The following is a 9,940-nucleotide window of genomic DNA, read 5'->3' as shown; positions in this document are numbered from 1 at the left end:
GTGAATTGTAACTAATACACTCATCTAAGCTGATTAAAGTTTCTTCACTTCAAAAAATCGTGTTTAGAATGTTTTGAAGAATTATGAGGCATTTATAACTCGCATTCTTCAAAGTACTGGATATAAGCGCACTCTGGAAACATAGGCTTCAAATATTGGTTTTAAAAGTCTTAACACACTGCGAAACTTAAATCTTTGTGGACTGGCACCTGAAGCGTACGACTGATCACCATACCTTCCATGGTCCGTATTCTAATGGGAAGTTAAAATTTATCTTCAATTTTATCTTCAAAGTAAAATTAAGTTTTCTGCACGAAAAATAGAATATGTTGACAATTTTTTTTGTAAACATGTTTAATTGCAAGGTAACTCACGAAGTGGCTTTGAATTTTTATACAAATATACGCATTTTCGTAAATAAATATCGATGTTAGTTTATAACGTCTCGATATGTACCTACCGATGAAGATAGCGTTCATAATCGCGGCCCAAGTAACAAAAATGATTTAGATTCGCTGAATTGGATCACTAGTTGCGGATAGAAAAATGATAATGATATGGCGGCTTCCGTGGTGTAATGGCTAAGACACTTGACTCACGCGCGGAAAGTTCCGGGTTCAATTCTCGGTGAAAACACCAACATTTACTGTGATTTTTTTCAAGTCTGGGTGTTATGTGCTATAATTCACCATTGTTGTGAGGAAGTTCAGTAGATAAAAAAAAAGAACTTCTTTGTTAATTAACTATTAAACTAAGCCAAAATTAAGAATAAATAAATTATGTATCGTCATAGAATTAAGAATAGCCCAGAAAGAGATTCGAATACATCGGACTGTGTCCAATAATCCACTTACTATGCATTACTTTCGCCGCGCGCATACGTTAAGTCACCGCGTAATGTTGCTTGATGGGAAAAAAATAATTATAACACAAATGTAAGGTAAAAAAAAAGCAATCCGTTAATTTCTCTAAAATTTTATTGTGCACGAGTAATCATTGATTGACACAACAGAGTAGATAAGTAAAGGGTCATTTAATAAGAGTAATTGAATTAATGAACTTTGAACTTAAAATAAAAAACAAATTTTATTTACATAAAACGGATATTTTTATATAATGTTAAATAATATTTGATGTTTTAAAGATAATGTCGTTCAAATGTCTCCCACGGAGTTGTTTAATCCGAGGTCTAATTTTCATTAGTTCTTTCATTAGATGAGCAAAGTAGGGTAAAACAAAATACTACCCTGGTAACACTAACGAAATTTCCGTTTTGTTTCTTCGACAATCTAACAGATGGAAAAATAATTAAAAGTAATGCATTTGCTACTTAAACATTCGTTTGCTAATTACACATAAAATGTGAAACCATCCTGTTTCTTTAAGATCCTAGCAGTATTTCTACACTTTAAAAAGACAAAATACGGCACAGTTGAATTCAAATCAGGAATTGCGTACTGAGCGATGTCTATAAAGAAACTAATGGGGCAAAACGTAAATCTACTCATTTATGAGTAGTTTGGTTGCTTTCTGTTTGATGTGCGTATGCGGTATCTGGACTATTCTCAATTTTATGTGTATCGTATTACCAGAGCTATGATTTTCTAAAGTTTTTTATTAAGTAAAAAACCTTTCATCACTTTCTTGTCATTAATATGTTCCCTTTTTGGGTGATACCGTGTGTGTTGGATTTGTTCCGACGTTTCGGCTACCATTGCAGGAGCCATCTTCAGGGTAAACTGAGTACAAATATGGTAACACACACGGTATCACCCAAAAAATAAACATATTGATAACAGTGGCCGTGAAATCCTTCGCACCTATTTCTTATCATTGGTTGATTCGGAAGAACTAGTTTTTAAAATTAATTTTAAAGAAACTTCGCCGTACAAGTTAATGCTTTAATCTTTACCGCGCGTAAGAATACATCTGTTATATTTTATTTTCCCGTAGGGCTGATCTTTCTCATTGGGCCTGTTGTGGTACAAAAAAAAGCAAAAATAACGTTTACCGTAATTCTTCAGTTAATTAGTTAAAAGACAGGTTTCGCTTTCGTCAAGTCGTGCATAAGGTGATGCTAGACCTGTTAATACGGGTATACAAGAGGACGTCCTTGCTTTTCACGCATGAAAGGAAAATTATCATTCGGCTTCTTGCCTAACTGGTTCTCATTCTTACTTACAATCCCAGTATTGGCCACTGAGTTAGTAATGTGACGAATCTGTGGATTTAGAAAGATCTAAAATGTAAAAATAAATTTTATATTTGGAGCACTAAATTTTTGGTTATTAATTATAATTAAATAACTGTAAAACAGCATTGTTTTTTTTCCGTAATAATAATAATTTTTAAAAAGATACATTAGTATCTTATTAAAAGGTATGTAAAATTTCTTCATGTCGAAATTAAAATTAGATTGTAAATCTTGGAAATCTTAGAAATAAAAAAAAGCGATTCATAATAAGAAAAAAATAATTAAATAAACAAATTTTCTTTAGTCCATTCCTATCTAGTTTTAAAGATCGTATCCACCTCTTTTCACATATTCCATCTTTACAAAAACAACATGGCAAAAGACTATTTTCGCAGTGTGGAACCGCTTCTCTACAATTCTAATCCTGGTCCATTCTCGAATGTTCCGAAGAAAGGAAAGCTGTTTCCTATCAACTTCTCAAAATTTCTCGATCTTCCTCTTTATGACAAGCTGAAGTATGACATATTTATATTTTAGATCAGAGTCTAGATTCTCAGTAATGAGAAGCTAGGTTAGCCAATCGCCATCCTGTATTCTTACTTTTTGGGTCATGGTATCAGTTTTAGCTACTGGGCTAGTAAAATAAGGATCTCATGGTTCTAAGAATATTGAAATAAACCGTTACTTTACCTTTCGTTTGACAGGTGCCAAGGTTTGCAAAGAACTGACCTGAAGCCAGACTGGTCATCTACTGTTCTGCATTTTACAGGACGTTTATAGTGATCGTTTGGGCCGTACCAAAGAAGAATACAGGACCATTAATAATAAACGGGGTGTCCCGTAATTTATCTGAATTTCTGTAATTTATGTGGTTCAGAAATTCAGATTCAAAGAAAGTCCCAACGCAGAATAAGAGAGTCTTAGCATCTTTAGGCCAAACACTGGCTGGTTAAGTAATCATTTTACACACTATTATTTTTTTTAAATCGAATCGGCTTGTATTCCAACGGTTAGTGTTGCGGACTGACGGATCAGAGGTCCGAGGTCCGAGGTTTAAACTTCAAATCCCAACTTGATTCCCATTTTCTAATAGTTAGCTATTTATTCTTATTCTTACCCATTAATAAATTGAAAAAATAAATGCACTCTGGTACAAGCATTAATACTACCCATTCTAGATCACGCTGATGTTTCCATGACTGATTTAAGCTGTGAACAACTCAATAAACTTGAAGGACTTCAGAATACATGCATAAGGTATATTTTTAGTCTTGGGAACTATGACCACATTTCTGATTATCGTAGGCTGAATTATTATTTCTGAAATGGCTCAAAATTAGATAGAGACTATCAATCCCTCTCACTTTTGTTCCATGTACTTCATAGTCCTAACGCTCCTATATACCTGCTTGAAAAATTTCAACGCTTATCAGTTCATGGTTTATCTCTTCGTTCTATTTCTCAAAATTAATCTCTTAATACCCATCCACAACTCCTCTTTCTTCTCTAACCCATAAAGTGTCCATGCCGCTCGACTATGGAATCATCTCCCATCTACTATCAAAGATGTTACTACATCATCTCTGTTTAAATCACGTCTGAAGAAACATCTCTTTTCTCTTCCTTAATCTCTCCTCCTTTTCTCTTTCCTCTTTTTTCCCTTTTCCCGTTGAGTAATAGTTTCGATTTAAGGTAATTTATACACAAATACATTTATTTCTATTTTTAAATATCTTTAGTTTTTTTTTTATCTTTATTTTCTATTGAATATGTTTTAACTTGAATTATAAAAATAAAACTTTTATTTTATTGGTTGGTTGGAAGAAATGGCCATTTGGCAATAAGCCAATAATTATGTACAAAAAGATAATTTAATAAAAAAATAATATTTACAATTAGTTGGAAACGGCCGCCAAAATTGAAATATTTGGATAAATTATAAGAAAGCAAATATTAATAAAAAGAAACAATTGTTGCTTTCAAAATTCTAATAATTGTTGAGTTTTCTATTAATATTATATAATAACGAGGTATGCATGGGTGTTCCACGCGTATGACGCAAAAATGTGTTGATGTCAATGAATAAATACGTAAACAGACAAAATATTTTATAGTCCAACTTAACCCGTCTCTTTAATACTCCATCCATGGCGAGTATTCAATTCTAATATCACGATTTCGATAAAACTGAGACGAATCAATAGATCCATTAAGAGGGATTATCAATCATCTTGTAACTAGTTCGTTACTGGAAAATATCATTGTGTCTATACTGCAAACAACAAGTGCCAGGAAGAATTTCTAGAACACGAAATGAACACTTAAACTAGAATAGATAACAATATTTTGAGTTTTTCCAAATGTTTGTAGACAAAAGACTGGATTTCACCCCCTACGGAGTCATTAAGATTAATAAATTACAACAGGGATGGAGTATATTTTAGAGAAGGAAATATGGATGTCATTAGCTGGATTAAGTGGCCACTTTACACACTGTGTAACATTCACCATTCTGCCTATGTTTGAACATTCATATTTATTTCATTCTTCCATCTGTTGATTTAAGTGATCTTAAATGACTCCCTAGGGGGTAAAATACAGTATTTGTCTACAAATATTAGGACACATTCAAAATATTGTAATATAACCAACTGGTCCAAGAAGAAATTAAAAAATGTGATTTCAGGCGTTGCCTAGTATGTCAAATAATTCGATCATATGAATCTCTGTACTAAAATTAACAAATGGAGGAATTAAAGAAATATAGATGTTCAAACATTGGCAAAATGGTAAATATCACACAGTGTGTAAAGTGGCCATTTAAACCAGCCAATGACAGATCATAAGCCCTGTAAACGCCTAGACTTCCATATTCCCTTCTCAAAAAGATTTTTCCTCTCTGTTGCAACAAATAAAATAAAATATGTGAATATTATAATGAAAGGTAATTTAAATAGTTAACACAAATATTGACGGTAATAAAGCAAAAATACCCTTAAAAAATTGATAAACACTTACGGATGTCAAAGTAAGATGATAATTTAATGTTTTTTTTTATAAAATAGTAACGTGTTCTTCCCTGATTTGAAGTTATTTTTTTCTATTGAACTTTACCTGAAACATAAAAAACAGAATAACCTTAATATGTTTTCACATAGTGCCAAAGTTTGAGGCATATCACATCATGGAACACAACATTATACGATTCAAGGCCGCCATTTATCATAAATTATCTTACGACATTTTGTTACCGTTTTAATAGGTTATACATCAAATTCATTTGATAAAACACATTAAATTACCGCTACAATATAAAGCAAACAGTCGCAAATAATCAAACAGTGATAATAGTTAGGATTAATTTACCTTTTCACTTAAAAAAAACAGCTATAGCACGTAGAAGGCGGGAACAATTTGATAACTGACAGTAAAACCATAGATGTAGAATATGAACCATGTGACCATAGACGATGTGGCACAAACCTCGTATTAAATATGGGCCATGTAAAGTTAGATCACAAAATCTTTATTGTTCGCACATGGTTCGTTTTATATCTACTCAAATATTGATTATTATCACATGGCTCATATTTATTTATTTTGTTCATTAAAGCCCAAAAGGCGTTTACAAAAAATAAAATACATGATAACATACTAAATAATAAACACAGAATACACAGAAAAAATATGTGAAATTAATTAGAAAGGATGTAATAAAAAGTTTTACAAAGTAAAAAAAAAACAATAATAACAAAGGTAAGCAAGAAGAAACAGTAAGCATATAAACAAAAAATGCAAAGATATAGGCTTATGAAATAAATTATGTAAAGCAAACACAGTAAATAATGTGTTACGGTAAGCAAGAAAGACAAATTTAAGTAAAATTAATAAACAAGCAAGCATATATTATCGCGAAAAAAGAATAAATAAAAATATGTATATATGAAATGCGTATTTGCCAATACAACAATGCAATTTGATATAATAGTAAAAAATAAAAAAAACAAGTATAAAGTACCATAAAAGGTGGAGAAAAAAAGGAATAAAACTGCATATTTAGCTCATTTTTAATAAAATCGTCACAAAGCCCATACTTGATGTGCAACGACGATATATAGGATGATTATTTTTACATGACAATCTTTCGACTTTACTCGGCGGAATTAAGGGGCGCTGGATTGACGTGGGGATAGGCAAAAATGCTGGATGGCGATAGGGTCTCGTGGAGGCAACTGATGATGTCCACATGCTCCACTTAGGAGCGGACGTAGAAAAGAAGAAGAATATTACTACTGAACAATTTTTTTTATATAAATTTAATACATGTATGTCTTACAGTAATTTGTTTAATTTATTTTTAATTATTCATATTTTTTCTCATATTCGGGTTTTTTATGTTGTTAAAGGCAATTTTTATACAACTCATACATACTTTTTTTTACCTAATAGTATCTTAGAATCATACGAAGTCAACAAATTTTATTATTGAAATAAATGATTTTTTATCATTTTTATAGCTTTATCTAACGAACCGTAGATCTTTTAGACTGCAACAGCATGCTTAACTTTTTATTTTTTATTTTAGTGACATGTACATCTTTAATAGATGCCGCAGAGAAAATATTTTTTGAAGTAATAATTCTGTTTGTTTGTTTTTTTTTAAATTTTAATGGCACTTGAAAATATTTCGTAAAATTGAATAAACAGTTGATCACACAATGCTTTAAAAAAGAACTTGATTCTTTAAGTGAATGGTGTGAACTGAATGATATGCTCCTAAATGTTCAAAAATGCTATAAAATATCGTTTACAAGAAAAATAACTCCAAGCTGTTTTACTTATAGCATTAATAATATTGACCTCAACTCAGTGAATACAATCCGAGATCTTGGAATCACTTTTGACTCACGTTTAACTTTTTCCAATCATTTCAATATTGTTAAAGAGAACTCTTTAAAAAGTTGGGCTTCATACACAAAATATCCAAGTCATTTAAAAATGCAGCATCAATAGTTTGTTTGTATAATTCTTTTGTTCGTAGCAATGCGGAATTACTGTTTGGTCACCCATTATGTGATTTGTAAAAATATTATTGAAACTGTACAGAAAAAATTCTTCGTTCTTTGTCATTTAAGTGTAACATGGGCAGAATACTTCAATGTTTTGAAAAGCGCTTGGAGTATTTTAAAATTGAAAGGTTAGAAACTAGGAGACAAATTAAAGATACGATGTACTTGTATAGTATAATTCACAGTAATGTTGATTCAGTGTTTTGAGTTGAAAATGTGTCATTGTACGTTCCCCGTAGGCATCTGAGATCACCTGATACATTTTACCTTCCAATTTTTACGAACAATATGGCACATTTTAACCCTCTTACAAGAATCTTGACTCTATGAAAATTAAAAAAAAAAAAAAGTTAACATTGACATTTATCATGATAGAGCAAATGATTTTTAAAAAAATACTATGTTTCTTAAATCAAATGCCTAATCTTTATTTTTGTGTATGCAAATTAATTTTAGTTTATTTTATTACATCTTATATGTTCTTATTTTCTCTTTCATTTTCTTTAAAAAAAATGTTTCTTACGCTTAACTCAATTATATTTCTTTTACTCAATCTTTATTCTTATCTTTCACTTAATCTTAATTACAACTTTAATTAATTAAGCTACACACTTATTTTGTATAATTTATGAAAGATGGTTGAGTTCTATAATTGAGGATATGTATGAAGAATGTAAGCAATGTTTTTTTTTAATTGTATGTATTTTATGTATCCTTATTGAACTTCCAAATAAATAAATAAAATAAAAAAACGTCACCTTAATAACAATGTATTATTTAATACAATTTTTGAAACAACGTTCATGGATGCATTTGAAACTTTTGACGCTTACTAATAAATTTCTTTAATATCCAGTAGATGGTGTTAATGTGTACCTTTAGAAAAAATAAAGACTATTGCAAATGGAAATGTTTTCATTCAGTATCTCAAATTGTAAGTAGGCACCTTATTATTCGAATGGGTTGATATTTATAATGCTCGTTAATAATAATTGTAATAAACTTCTTAATTAGGAGGCAAAATTAAATTACGCCCACTCATCTCCGTGTGAACTTTATTAATTTGTGTTATAGAATGCAAGTTTACGTTGAACGTAATAATAATTTACGCAACGCTTATTGTTTACAACACATTATTGCATCAGTATGTATAATTAATAATTATGATAATCACCGTAAAAAAATATTATTTAAAAAAATTAAAGGTAAATTATAACTTGCTCTAACTAGAATGCTTTTTTTTCATCTATTGATATATTTTACATACCCCTTAATTTATTTAAAAAAAAATTAAGACTCCTTATTTCTGGCTGCGATATGATCCCACATACTATTTAATGATGCTCACACTTACACACACCTGAACACTTCCTCCTACACTAATACACATAAACACACATCTACACTTACTCTCATACAAATACACATAAACACACTCTTTTGTTGTAACACAATTTAATAATATGTATGATTCTTATTTAGAAACCTTGCTGGTCTGTCTTTAAACTGTATTTTTTTAAATATTACTATATTATTATTATTTATTATTTGACACTTTATATACAAATACAATATATATACATATAAGGGCGGGCATATTGTCTTAAGGCAATTTCTTCCTACCTACCCAAACCGTTCAGTTTGAGAAAATTATAAATACATGGACATATTCAATCTTACAATTGTATACAAAAATTAAAAACAAAGATTAATTAAAGAATTGAAAATTAACACTTTACAATGAAGAGAGGAGAGTGAATGGGAAGGAAAGAAGAAGGAAAAAGGAAAAATTTAAATATTTAGATAGTGATATTTCAATCTTGACTTAAATGTAAATAAACTAACATTCGTGGGTAGATTATTCCACAGTCGAGCGGCTACTACTGTGGAAGAGGAGGCGATGACAGGGTATTAAAAAGGTTCTCTCGTTAAAAGAACGAAGAGATAGTCCGTGTTGTGAAAGAGGTTGGATGAGCTCTCTCAGATAAACAGGTGAAGTGGGATTATTTAAAATATAGTGAAGAAGTGATAGAATGTGAATGTTTCTTCTATGCCTGATACTGAGCCAGTGTAGTTGCGTGCGATACTCGGTTTTGTGGTCAAATTTGCAAAGATCAAAGATATAACGAATACAAATATTCTGCAATCGTTCTAACTTATCAAGTAATTCAGAGTTAGCATTTGGATAACATACACCCGCATAGTCAAGGAGTGGAAGAAGTAAGCTCTGGACTAATGTTTGCTTAACATTAATTGGCAAGAAATTCTGTAATCTTTTAAGTGAGTGCAAACTGCTATAAAGTTTACAACTAACTTCGTTAACATGATCGTGTCGTTGTCTATCTTTATTATTGTCGACTGTTTGTTTCTATAAAATAAATAAATAACATAATAATTTTATTGTCATATAAGTTACAGCAGGCGCTCATAAAGGTACGAAAAAGATCTAGGGAGCCTGAATCTCGAACCGATTTATAATATTAATTTATTTGACTTTAACATAAATTGTGTACTGGCATGGCGGGCTAATTGCCAGACGGAAATTTATTCATACTAACCAATTAAATAAATATGATGAAAGAAAAATGAAAAAAAAAAGAAAAATATACAAAAAAGGATAAAACAATATTCGTATATAATTATTGCGCACTGCTGTGGTTATTTTTGTAAATCATTT

Source organism: Micrasema longulum, unplaced genomic scaffold (assembly GCF_059751315.1).
Source record: "Micrasema longulum isolate JH-2025_06_02 unplaced genomic scaffold, ASM5975131v1 h1tg000049l, whole genome shotgun sequence".
Lineage (NCBI taxonomy): Eukaryota > Metazoa > Arthropoda > Insecta > Trichoptera > Brachycentridae > Micrasema > Micrasema longulum.
The sequence above is the reverse complement of the archived record's forward strand: the minus strand, read 5'-3'. Positions refer to the sequence as shown.